The following is a 13,933-nucleotide window of genomic DNA, read 5'->3' as shown; positions in this document are numbered from 1 at the left end:
TGAGTAACAGTAACACTTCTGACACCACTTGTAATGGTCTGGTGGAAAAGAACCATGGTTACATTCCAAGTGGATACAAAAGAAAATGTGTTTATTGGCTCCTAATGCAAAAAAAAAAAAAAAAAAAAAATCAAACAGAAATATTCAAAAAGGAAAATTTAGTATTTACAAGTATTTACACTAAATAACACTTTAGATACATGTTAATTACATCACTCAATAAATCACATCAATAAAGTTTGACCAAACAATTCCTGTATGTGTTAATTTACATGCACACATATATAAATATATACATGCACAGCATATGTGCATCTCTAATACAGAGTCCATATGAACAAACTGTGGTGGAGGGTAGCTCCATCACATGGTGAAAAGTTTCACTTCACTCTGGCCCCAGAGCTAAAATGCTAACAGCTCCCCTGAAGTGTTCAGCACATGGTTCAGAGTCAAAAGATAAAAAAACAGACCAGCTGAACTGGTTTCTGGTAATGAAAACTGCTGTGTGCAAATTCTAAACTGTTATTCAGAACTTGAACTGAAGCCAAATCATCTGAGTGCTCATTCTTTGTACCCCTTCAATTTCTCTCTCTCTCTGTCTCTCTTGCTCTCTGTCCCGCTTGCTCTCTGTCTCCATCTCTCTCTCTGTACCCCTCTAATGTCTCTCTCTCCATCTCTCTCTCTGTACCCCTGCTATCTCTCTCTCTCCATCTCTCTCTCTCACACAGATATGTGACACCAGCACTACAACATGATAGATTTCTCTCTGTCTCACACAACAAATGTTGATAGAAAATGTTTCATTCTTTTCAAGCAGCTAAACTGGTTTCTGGTGATGACAAGTGGTTGTGTCTGAGAACCTAAACAGAACAACCCGCTACTCTGTTAGTGTAGTGACCTGAAGTGCTGAATGAACACCTACACTATTAGTATAGTGACCCGAAGTGCTAACATTACCCATCCAATTTTATCTAAACACTTGTACAGTGATGTTAACACCCGCAGTGTTAATACACCTCTTACAGTATTCATGGTGTTTACATATTCGTATTTGTGTCTGTCTTGTGCTTATGGTTGTTTCTCTTGTTTTCTGGATCTGCTTCCATGTTTGTTGCTGAGTCTTCTGTTCCCACCATGTCTGTTCCTGTGGAGATGTTGTATAAACAAACAATCACAGGGAGATATGCTATAGACACACACACACACACACACACACACACACACACACACACACACACACACACACACACACACACACACACACACACACACACACACAGAGGGAGATATGGTATAAACACAGACACAGAGGGAGATATAGTATAAACACGCAGACATGGAGATATGGTATAAACACACACATACGGAAGGTGATATGGAATAAACACACAAACAGAGGGAGGTATGGTACAAACACATCCACAGAGGGAGATTTAATAATCATTACAAGACAAGGCTTGTTCTTCTAGTCTTGTGATGTAATGGGACTGAAATGTGCTCGTACTGGTTTGATTCCTTCTAAAGAGAAAAAGGTGTAACCAGATTATTGTTCAGATAGAAACAGAGAGAGTGTGTACAGGTGTACAGATAAAAACTCAGATTGACTGTCTTTTGTTCAGTTAATTAATACAAACGTCACTGATGTTGCAATTATGTTCAAACGTATTATTGAACTACTGAATACATTTGTTCTAAAGTACAGTCTGAAGTTCTGTAGATCACATAAGAGTTAAATACAGCACAGTGCCTCTTGAAACTGTCCCATTCATGCTGATGAGGAGTGGCTTGATCATTTGTGGAGAGAGTCACAGTGTCAGATGATTCGTAGGGCTGGTGAAGAGCATCACAGTGTCTTTTCTTCATCACAATCCTGCCCATTGTAACCATCATTCAATAGTTACCAAACAGGAATCTGGTTTGTTTCACAGAGTCAAACAGTAGTTGTAGAAACAGCTGACAGGTGTTTTTGGTGCTTAAAAAATGTTATCCAACTTGTTCTGTTTTTTCCTCTTAAATGCTCACTGAGTCGAGGGGTGAAGTTTCAATGACCAAATAAGATTTGATTCCACTTATTAGCACAATCAACCATTTACATTTCAGATACATTTCAGTTCAGTTTTGTGCTAATGTTCAAATTATTTTAGGATGTTAAAGAAAACTTATACACCTTACAGCAGTTTGATTTGATCAGTTTCTCTTGTGTTATTTTTTAGAATACAAGAAACAGACTTGTATCTATTTATTAAGGTCCTTTTCGTGATCATTAAACATTCGGGATGTTTTGTCTTCTTGGGGAAGTATTTTCTTTTCAGAGTACAATAGTTGGTGGAACAATTGGTCCTTAATGGGTATCACGGCTGTGATGATCCACTCAGCCTCATCAGGTGCAGTGTTTAATGTTTTTTTCTAGGGACATGTAGAGTTGCTTTGACACCTTTATCTCACTCCTCACTGTGACGCTGCTAAAACTGAGACTTTAATTTTGAGTTATTCAGATACTTTTCCTCCAATGTGTTTGGTCTTGATTTGCTGTATATTTTATGCTCAGCTATATGTCCAGTGTGGCTGCAATTATTATTAGCAACTCCACATTTAAGGTTATTAAAAGAACAACAACATCTTTGACAACTGTTTTCAAAATGTATAAAAGTATAATAAAAGGTGTAATAAAATATGAAGTTTTAGAATTGATTCTCATGAATACATTATACAGACTAACAGTATAGTAGCTGTTAAAGGGGTTAAGCAATGTGTGGTCTGCTGGACAATGATACCAGTAGAATCTTACATGCACTGATATTCAGATACTTTAAGAATCTGACTTTGCCCTGAACACCTGAACTAAGTGTAGATTCAGTTATTAATATTTAACATTTTCAGGTGAAGTTACTGTATGCAGATTTATTAATGAAAATCTCTGACTTTAAATCCCACTTATCTTTCCTCCGTTTGATCTGAACGTACAACCTGAGCAGAACGTTGGTAGAAAGCTGGTCAATACGCAGTTAGAGAACTCTATCTGGCACTAATGTAACATGTGATTAGTGTCAAATAAATGTGGGAGTATATGTAGAACACTATATCTAAGCGCTCCAGAAGAAGGGAAATAGTGCCATGAACCAGAAACACTCACACTGCAGTGACATCAGGTTCATTATAATCAGTGTTTCAGTGTCCTGGTCCTACTATTTAGGGATGAACTGTTGACAGGGAGCAGAGAGCAGCGTCTCCAGTGTCCAGCTGTGTGTGTGAAGAGGAACAACTCCATGATGGAGCCTCATAACACCAGCAGTGGAGGAGGAACCTCTGACCCACAGTGAGGAGCTTTCCATCAGCACTTAATCTGAGGAAACAGGAAGAGGGAATATTCAGGATAAATGAGATGATGTGAAGGATGTAATTACTCAACACTTTCCTCATCTTCATCAGGGTAGAGAGAGCAGAGCCTCCAGCTCCCAGCTGTGTGTCTGTGAAGAGTGAATCACCTCCAGCACCCACCTGTGTATCTATGAAGAGTGATGCATCCATGGATAATCCTTTTAACTTCAGTAGTGAACCTGTGACCTCAGTCCTACAGTGGGTAACACATTACACACTCAGATTCTTTCATAAGTGGGGTGGATGTGTTCCTCCCAGTGTGTGAGGGAGTGAAGTTCCCCCAATATTACAACACTAATACCCCAGTAAACAATGTCACCATTCTACAAGACAAACTAATAAAAGGGGTTCACCACAGGTGTGTTTTAGTTTTAGGTTTAGGAGAAAGAGATTCAGCATCATCTACCCACACACATTCTCCAACTCTCTCTTGTAACCGATGGCTCGTAATGCCAGCAAGCTGCCACCAGAGGGAGGCCATGAGCTGGGAGATAATCAGTGTTCATTAGTCTGATCTCCCACAGGTGCCCCACCCCTATATAATTACTTCACTCAGGACACTCTTTATGAAGCCTTGGTGAGTGGGTATTTTATAATTGGTATTTTTTCAAGTGGAAAGTTCTCAACAAGAGTCTCCTGTCGTCTTTCTTACCTGTTCTGTGAGGGACGGTCTTCCCTCATGTCTGTCTCTTCTTGTTTCTTCTGATGAGAGTCCCTCTCTAGCAGTCGTTTATTAGGAGGAGAAATGTCCTGTTGCAGGATGTGTCCCTGTGTGTTTGTTCTCTGTCTTCCAGTTATTTGTCCTTTGTTCTGTGTTCATTTCCTGTTGTGTTTAGGGAGAGGTACAGAGTGTCCTGAGTCTACCACACACACGTAGTGGTTAAAGCTGCATCCCCAGACTAGTGCAGACGCTGGCTTGATCCTCGGACCAGACAAGTCACTTTGTTTTTCATTAGAAGTGGCTGAGGGTTTTCTCACCCATAGACTTGCCCCTTCTGGTTAGGTGAATACTCGGCTTCCTTCCTCCACTTATGTCTCCACCAAGCACTCTCATCACTCCCTTCACTCCTTTCACTTTCCCAGTAATGTAGTGGGTAGAACAGTGTGATATGTTTCACTCACTCCTTCAGTTTGAATCATGTCCCAGTTGTGTGGTTTCCTGTCTCAGTTGTGTTTTGCCTGCTGTCTCCCCTTCCCTGTTCACCTCCTAGAGTATCCACTAGGGGGCAGAGTCTGTCAGGTGCTTCTTCCATGATTATCCCCAGAGCCTGCTGCTCTGTTACATTTCTCTCTCTCTCTCTCTCTCTCTCTCTCTCTCTCTCTCTCTCTCTCTCTCTCTCTCTCTCTCTCTCTCTCTCTCTCTCTCTCTCTCTCTCTCTCTCTCTCTCTCTCTCCTTTTGCCCCCTGTACTGTGTGGATGAGGATGTATCACATCATCTTTTACAAAAGTGTCAATTTAACTTGAATTCATGTTTATAAACCATTAACATCTTTGTCTTGTTTTTGAACAGTTCCCAAAAGAAACCTGAAAATATTTATAAAGAAAAACAGTGTTCAAGGTGTGTAAGTGTGTGTGTGAGGGGGGAAGGGTCTTTATCATTAGAGTGTGTTTAGATCATAGATCATGATGAAATTCTGTGGTTTACTGGTTCATTCTTTACTTTAATGTTTTGTTTTTTTTTGTAATGAAGATGATAATGAAAGATACACAAACTTCACAAACTACTGTGTTGTAGCTTTATAAAACTAAAAATGAAACTTTAAGATACAGCTCAGTTAATATGATGTTTATGTTCTTTTATAAACCATAATGTCCACATGACCACCCAATGCCCCTCAGTTCAGCCCTCTCTTATGTATAATATATTATCCTGTGTTAAAAAGATCTGTATATGACACTAGTTTTACTGATACTGTTTATTCAGGAGCTGGAGGACAAAATCATCTCTCTGGTGAAGAATGAGCTGAAGAGATTTAAGAATCTACTGAGAGCAGATTATCCAGCATGCACTGAGAGACAGATGGAGGATAAGAAGGATCAGAGCAAAATCAGAGAGGGGGCGCTGGAGATCACACTGCACTTCTTGAGAAGCATGAACCAGACAAACCTCGCTATTACACTACAGACCAGTAAGAGCTGAGGTATAACATTATCACACTCAAGACAACTGTGTCCTACATTTATCACTATTGTCAAGTATTTGCAGAATGCTGAAGTTTTGAGGATACGTCATTATTCTTTAGAACTGGGAGTAGATCAGTGAGATTGGACCACAGATCACTGGATGGTGTTGTGATACACAGAGTTTGATATACAGGGTTTTTCTTTCCTTGTCTCTCAGTCTCAGATGTCCAGTCTCAGATGTTCAGCTCTGCTAGTTGTAGGTCTCCTCAGTCAGGTGACAGTTACCTGTGTGTGTGTTGGAACTTCCGCTGGTTTAAATGGTATATAGTGTTAGTAAAGTTCTTTAATTGCGTGCTCACTTCTTTGCGTAAAAACATGCGTTCGGTTCCTTCGTAAACAAACCCAAAATACACAAGCCTTTGGTTAACTGAAAATGCACGATACTGATGTAAAAGTGTTCCTGAATAGAGCATTAGACCCCCCTTTTCTATTTTATATTGATTTCTATTGGCCATTGTCTTGGAGTGACAGCAATTCTCACCTATGTGTGAAGGAGGTAGGGGGAGGGAGGGTGACTATCATTTACTTTCAAGTGTTTCCAGGGCAAGCAGCATGATTGGCAGCAGTTTCATCAAATAGAGGAGGCCTAGACGAAAACGTAGTCCCCTCACTTGCCTTATTTAGTCATCCCTTTAATGTTTAATATTTCTACCTTGTTAGAAATGTGGATATACTGTCCTTGCTAACATTTTCTCCCAGCTGACATGATGCTTATAGATTAGAGTTTAGTCCTTCAGCACTCTAGCTAAATAGTTTTATGAATTGCTTAACCCTGATTATGTCCATCTAGATGAGGAAAAATCTGAGTAGAGTTTTAATTTTAATCAAATAACATTTTTTGGTCTTGTTCAATCTGGTTGGCATATACACTGTCAAATGGAATTATGAAGCTATCTAGCTAGATAACTAACGTTACCAAACTCAAGTGACTAGCAAGCAGTCGTGGATCTCTACAGGAAATTCTAGACAGACTGATTCAATTTAACACTGTCCATCTCAAAATGTTCCACTCTATTTATAATTGTTTAACTTTCTACATATTTTGTGAATATGGTTTGAAATCCCCTCAGAAATCAGCTTGTTAGCTCCAGCTTTATCTAGCTAGCTACATGTGAGGATTACAGGGAAGTAACAGCTCTGCTCTCACTAGCAAAATACCGGAAGAAAGAAAGATTTGATCATTTGTTTTTGCTTCTGTCTGTATTCATTGCTTACAATATCCTGCTATCATTTATGTAGAAAGTGCCTAATTTAACTAGTTTTTTTTCTGTCAGTTTCTTCATCACTTGGTTTATTTGGTGTTCTTATGTCTCTTCAAAATGAAGCTTCTCAACATTAGTCTGAAAGTATCAGTTTCTCAATTGCCATGTTTAAGTTATTCAAAATAACTTTATTTTTGTATATCCTCATTGCAAATTTGGTTTTAAATTACAATGGAAGTTGCATTAAAAGTATTGAAATGTCTTAAATCTGACTTGGGGGTGCCTGCAGACTGCATGTGTGTGTGTAAGGGTTGGTGGCAGGCCGATGCCCCCCTCCGGCCACCAGAGGGAGGCCTTGAGTCAGGCACACCACTAATCAGGTTTAACACCCAACAGCTGGGCTAGACTTTATATAAGCCCAGTGACCCAGCCATTCAGCGCTGGCTCTTTGCCAAAGTTCTGAGCCAAGCTTCTAGGTGGTAACTTCAGGTATTGAGGTCTGAGCCCTTGTGCTACACCTCACTTCTTGTCTGCAAGGGTGTTCGTGTTTTTACACATCCCCTCCCCTCAAGTTTTCCCCCTTGTGCTACACCTTACTTCTGTGCTGTGAGTGTGTCTGTGTTTTTACACATCCCCTGCCCTCTCCAGTTTTCTCTCTTGAGTCTGTCTCTCTCCCGAGCGTGGTTTCTCACCCAGTAGGCTGTTGGTGTCATCACCTACCTGACCTGGGTTCGAGCCCGCCTTACAGAAAGACCCAGCCAAGGACCCAGCTCAACAGTTTGTTCTGGAACAGGTAAAGGTGGCTCTGACTAATCAGGGGGTGACTGTTGGTCAACATGAGCAGGCCCTGCAACAGATCCTCTCTCCGTTACAGGCCCTGACAGACCTCCTGACACAAACACCAGTGCCTCTGGCTCCTCCTAGTCAGGAGGCAGCTGGGGCTGAGGCAGCAGCAGAGCCAGCCCAAATCCTGCCCACCTCACATTCAGAGCCATTGCTCCCTGCCCCTGAGCGCTATGCTGGTGAGGCAGAAGGTTGTAGGGGGTTTCTCCTTCAATGCTCACTGGCTTTCGAGCAGCAGCCATCTTGGTTCCCCACAGAGCGAGCAAAGGTGGCGTACATCATCTCCCTTCTGACTGGGTGTGCTCTGGCATGGGCCACCCTGGTCTGGAAGCGCCAAACTGCCGTCTGTTCCACTGCAGCAGAATTCGCTGCTGCCCTTAAGCGGACCTTCGGCCATCCAGTCACTGGAGGGAGACGATTTCCCGTCTTCTTAACATGCGACAGGGGAGAAGAGCGGCGGCTGATTATGTGAGTGAGTTCCACACTGTGGCGGCTGAGAGTGGATGGAACCCCACAGCGCTGATGGCTGCTGTTCACCAGGGCCTCAGAGAGGACCTTAAACATGAACTGGTCCACCGTGATGCTCCTGCCGCTCTCCATGACCTCATCCATCTGCTCTTGCGTATTGACAATTGTGTGTGGCAGAGGCGCAGAACACGGGGACCAGAGATCAGTCGAGGCTCTCGTGGACCTCTCTGTGCACCTTTAGCCCTGTTCATGTGCATGACCAGCAGGGGGAGTCCGAATCCCAGCTAATGCAGCTCGGACACACCCGCATTTCCCGAAGTGAACGCAACGCTCGGATGCAGGAAGGGAGGTGTCTGTACTGCAGAAGCTTGGGTTATCTCCACCCAACTTGTCCTGAGCTCCAGGGAAAAGACAACATCCGGCAGGGGAGGGAGGACCTCTGACGGACTCGACCAGTCCTCCCCGAGCTCAGGGGTTGCTCCTCAGTACCACAATGGCTTGGGGAACATCTGAAACACATTTTCTGCAAACATGAAACTCTGTAATGGAATCTAGAATGGAACACACACACACACACACAACAAACGAACACAGGATGTAACACTTGAAAAAAGATCATTTTTTTCTCTTTTAGTGTTTTTCAGTAATAGTTACATGAATGCTTTATAGTCCACGACAGAAGAGATTATGCTCTCCTGTCAGTCAAGAAATGCAAAGTAAACATTCACTGAGTCTCATAAAGTTGGATAGCCTTCATATTACTGGGCTTTCCAGAAAAAAGATTGATTAAGACTTTGGTTCCACAGCCAATAAAATTTACTCCAGTTATTCTTTTTATGAGCCTATACACACAATTTTTCTATATATATTCGTCTTGTCTTAAACTGATTGATTTTCCACAACCAGTAGTTTGCTGAGTGACTTTAAATAAACTGCAGTGAACATAAAATGAAATGCATATTTACCATATATTAGTACTAAAAAGACGTTTCCAAAACATCATATAGTCCAGAAAGCACAGTTTGTATTTTATTTGGTTGTTGCATTCATTTAGTCCTCTGAATATATACACTAGGTGTAAGGTTGTAGTGTGTCTCTGTTTAATCTTGGGCATGTTTGCTCTGTAGAAAGAATTGTGGGAGAGAGGAAAACTCATGAGATATGTCTGTGTACTAAATGTATCTGACCAAAATGCTCAAGCCTGTAATGGTAGTACTAGCCCATGGACTAATGGGAGTGATGTATAGATCCATTATTTTGTTCCTTTAATTAGTATAAATATAGATTGTATATTTTTACTGTTCATTTGCAAGTGCAGGAGATCAAATCCAGCTTGCGCAAGAGACACATGGTGAGGTCCAAATGCGCTAGCTAACTGACTGATTTATTATATTGTGGTGTAAGTTATGTAGAAGACTATTTAATTTAAAGGATAGTAATTGAAAAAAAAAAGTTATCTATGGTGGCTGTAACTTTCAACTGGTGCTGAATTTCACTCTTCAGTCATTTATTTGTGCAGTTTAAAAGACTCATTTTTTTCTTTGTGTTTTTCCCTTTATCTGAACACAGATTCATATAGACATGTTTTACACTGTGGTGATCCTACCCTTTAATGGCAATGCATTTTATACTGTAGCTAATTCTCTGCAATGAAATTTAGGAGTATAGGTCTTACTTTGAGGACACTAGGCTAATTTGAAATTTGTCTGTATGTCATTTTCAGCAGGAATAACCTGCTTCTCAGGGAACATCAGCAGAGATGAGATGGCCAGTGGCAGAGAGGAGATTGATGAGACCTTCCCTGCACTACCTCGGGATGGACCAGAGAGTCCTGGCAAGAAAAAAAAGATTATTTAGGAAATCCAAGGAAATTCAAAGAAAAACAACTCATCTACACCCTTGGAACTTTGGAACCCCATTGAAGATGGCCCATGAACGGACTGAAAGGACTGTGGCAGCATGTCTGAGTGAAGTGACTGATGGATATGACTTGTACAGATCAGCCAGGACCAAGCAGAGGCACTCTGTGGCACCTGCTTCACCAGCCCTGAAAAGGGTCAACAAAGACACCAAACCAGGTGTGGATACAAAGCAGTCAGCCATCTTCCGTCTAGGGCCAAGAGAACATGAGTGGCTTGTGAAGTGTGCTGCAGGACAGCAGGATCAAATCTGCCAGCTTCTGCTCCAGGACATCAAGCTGGCAGAGAAGAGAAACTTCATTTCTGGCTTCACAGTACTTCACTGGGCTGCTAAACAAGGAAACAGTGAAATGGTGCGCAAGATCTTTCTTCTTTCACAGCAAATTGGGCCAGGGGTTGACGTTAACATCAAGAGCTATGACGGCTACACCCCACTACACATGGCTGCTATTCACAGCCACGAATCAGTCCTGAGTGTTCTGGTGCGTGATTATGGTGCCAACTGCAACATACGTGACAACAGTGGCAAAAAGCCCTATCACTACTTACACAAGGACGCCTCACCCAAGGTGAGAGAGCTGCTCGGAGACCCTCACGCTGCGGATTACAAGCCCTCAGGCCATGAGCAGCACTTTTCCAATCCATCCAAAGGGCTCAGCACTTTGAGTAAACTATTTCAGTCCAAGCACAGAAAAATACTCAGATGCGGATCAAGATTCCACTCAGGCTTGAAGCAGCTTGACCAGCCTTGACCAAGATGAGGACAGGATAGACTATACATTAATTTCCAGAATGTTTCCATACAATGAACTTCCCAAACTAAATAGCATATCCTCAAATAAACATTTTCTCTAATTTGTCTTTCACTCCTGATTTGAAATAAATCATTTACACATACATGTTTGAAATATTGCATAGTCATATCTGCCTTGAACCATTATCTGTTTTCTTTGAATATTCTCTCATGTTTTGTCTTTGAGTAATGAAATGTTTTTGAGGTCCTTCATCAGCTGTGCAAGCAAAGTGCTTCTGAATTAGTAGTAGGAGAAGCCAGATAATATATGAAAAATTAGTAGTGTGCTTTATATTGTTTGTAAGAACTCCTTTGTATTTATACTCCTTTGTATTTATAAATGTGCAGACTAAGTGCTCAGGTGAAATTAGTGTGATAAAATTAAACTAAATAAATTAGATAAAATTTGCTCTTGTGTTCCAGTTGTTTTGTTTCCCTCTTTCTGTTCTTTTAATACTATATCGAATTAATTTATGTTTTGTAAGGTAACTCGAGGTAAATGCCTGACACAATCAAAGCCTAAGACTGAGACAAAGAAGCTATACATTTGCATGAACACATCTGTTGAGCCTTTCCTTCTTATGCCACCCCTGAGATCAGTAGTTAAAAACTGATTTCAGCAGAGAGTCATTTTAAACAGAAGTAACTACAAGTCTAGAACCTCTCACGAGAAGATTATTGTACTTAGAATAAAATCTTATTTTATATGTTTGTCAGATACCCAGTTTGTTAGTCTGTCTAAACTCGATTCATTTGCTCTTCACTACTCAGTCAACTTAAGGTCATCTTCTTTTGGCATTGGTAGAATTTGGATTAGTACTGTTTGGCCGACAGTAATCACCTGATTATATCACCTGATATAATGACCTAAATAACTGTTGCAGCTAAGATTAGTAAGCACAACATCCAAACAGTGTCACCTGAAGTCCAGGTTTACCAGGCTCTGTGTTGTGGCATTGACAGTATGCATAAGTGAACAGTACCATTAGGTGCACTAAGCCTAGTGGGTTAATTTGGCCTCCTGTTTCTCATATCACGTTGGAGTGTGAGGTTGGATGACTGACTCTCTCCGACAGGTCACATCAATCCAAACTTTCACTTCCATTGCACATCTGCCATCATTAGGTGCAGCACCGGCCCACATGAAACCCATCCTGGGGAGTGGGTGCCATGCACAAAGTCATACACACATACACACACATACAGTCTAAAGTTTATTCGATGTAGCAATTTTGTGTAAGTGCCATTGTTGACCTTAGTTCACATTTCTCTCTGTAATAAATGACTGCAGCATGCAATGTGATAGATGAGGGGCAGGGGTACAGGCAGTCCCGCAGGCCTGACGGACTCATCACTGGGATCAAACTCAGCTCACTCTCCTGCCCTGTACACACCTCCAGTGGCCAGCTAAGTTTTGATCAACACAAAGCATACACAGCACCCAAGCTTAGTATGAGGAAATGTTTGACTGTGAAGGACAACACCTCCTTAATCAGCCCGTAATGTAGCATCAGCAAAACTCTACATCTAAGGGAAGAGAATAAAAGAATTGAAAAAAAAGGGCAAAGGTCATATACAGCAAACTTGTAGTGTTACCATCTGAACATGATGCACATATAACAAGTTTAAAAGCAGTTTGTGAGAATTTCAAATCACTTCTTCTCATGTCAAGCACCTTTGTGTTTGTTCTTTCCAGCAGGATGGATGTCTTGTTTTCTGTTGGACGCTGTTCACCTGTGACTCCTCTGTAAATACGGAAAGAATAAGACTTAAGAATAATGTGAGGTCTTTCACTTCTCTTCTGCCAATCTCCTAGGTGTAGGTTCCACTATGTTTTGCTGTTATTCTTTATATCTATGAAATACTTGTTAGATAGAATGGCATATACGCATTAGTTGGGGAAAACAGTACAGACTTTTATAAATGTAGCTTTAAATGCAGCACTGATGATGTCAGCGAGTTTACGGAGGCAGTAGTGGGGTTTATTGGGAAACTGGTGGACGACACGATCCCAAGAATCACCATCAAGAAGTTTTCCAACCAGAAGCACTGGGTGGACAGAACCATCCACGAGGCTCTGAACTCTCGCACTGCTGCCTACAATGCGGGGATCATCAGCGGGAACATGGACGAGTACAAGTCTGCAGCATACGGAGTGCGCAGGGCGGTGAGGGAGGCGAAGCGGCACTACGGGAAGAAACTAGAGACACAGTTCCAGCAGAGTGGCTCTAGATCCCTGTGGCAGGGATTACGGATGATCCCGGACTACAGGAGCCCACCCTCTGGACTGATGAGTGCGGATGAGTCTCTGGCGAACGAGCTAAATACATTCTTTGCTCGCTTCGAGGCTACATCTAGCAGCACTAATGCTAACAGCGTTAATGCTAACAGCGCCAATGCTAACTGCGCTAGTGCTAACAGCGCTAGTGCTAACAGCGCTAGTGCTAATGGTACTATCGGCGCAGCCAATGGCACATGCGCGGGGCCCACCATAGAACAGCGCCCTCTTATTATCACGGAGAGTGACGTGAGGAGAGTGTTTAAAAGGGTGAAGACCAGGAAGGCGATGGGACCAGATGGTATCTGCGGGAGGGTCCTCAAAGCCTGCGCAGATCAGCTAGCCCCGGTATTCACCGACATCTTCAATCTCTCCCTGACGCTCGGTATCGTCCCATACCAACTTCAAGTGGTCCACCATCGTCCCCGTCCCGAAGAAACCTCGACCCTCCGACCTCAATGACTACCGCCCTGCTGCTCCACACTACACTGACTCACCTGGACGAAGGGAGGGGAAATTATGTTAAAATGCTATTTGTCGACTACAGTTCAGCATTTAACACTATCATCCCCTCCCTACTCACTACTAAGTTGGGGGATCTAGGACTGCATACATCCCTGTGCGACTGGATCTCCAACTTCCTAACAGACAGACCACAATCAGTACGGGTGGGCAATTGCGCCTCATCCACCCTCACCCTCAGCACTGGAGCTCCTCAGGGTTGTTGCCTAAGCCCCCTGCTCTACTCACTGTACACCTACGACTGCACAGCCACTTCCAGCTCTAACATCATTGTCAAGTTTGCTGACGACACCGTTGTCGTGGGTCTGATCTCGGACAACGACGAGAGGGCCTACCTGGAGGAGA

General features: G+C 42.3%; 1 protein-coding gene and 1 long non-coding RNA gene across 3 annotated transcripts in view; both read right to left on the bottom strand.

Annotated features, from left to right (window-relative positions):
* Positions 1–3,212: 3,212 nt before the first annotated feature.
* Positions 3,213–4,198, bottom strand: LOC145657425 (uncharacterized). The gene is made up of 3 exons (XR_014123063.1): positions 4,031–4,198; positions 3,499–3,571; positions 3,213–3,343 (listed from the first exon to the last, which is right to left on the bottom strand). It is a non-coding gene; the product is annotated as an uncharacterized LOC145657425 (long non-coding RNA).
* A 158-nt stretch (positions 4,199–4,356) lies between these two features.
* Positions 4,357–13,933, bottom strand: part of LOC145657372 (uncharacterized) — a 12,911-nt gene continuing 3,334 nt past the window's right edge. Inside the window, exons 3-6 of one of the 2 annotated variants that reach the window (XM_081711743.1) lie at positions 12,464–12,533; positions 9,752–9,907; positions 9,042–9,197; positions 4,357–8,627 (exon numbers count right to left, since the gene is read on the bottom strand). The gene's annotated coding sequence lies outside the window, so the exon portion shown is untranslated. Of the gene's footprint in view, positions 8,628–9,041; positions 9,198–9,751; positions 9,908–11,737; positions 12,316–12,463; positions 12,534–13,933 lie in introns of those variants that run through there. The other variant, XM_081711739.1, reaches the window with a different exon arrangement.

The sequence above is a fragment of the Electrophorus electricus genome, chromosome 1, assembly GCF_041902795.1.
Source record: "Electrophorus electricus isolate QZ-2024a chromosome 1, ASM4190279v1, whole genome shotgun sequence".
In the NCBI taxonomy this organism is placed as follows: Eukaryota; Metazoa; Chordata; class Actinopteri; order Gymnotiformes; family Gymnotidae; genus Electrophorus; species Electrophorus electricus.
This window is presented reverse-complemented; position numbering and strand designations above follow the sequence as displayed.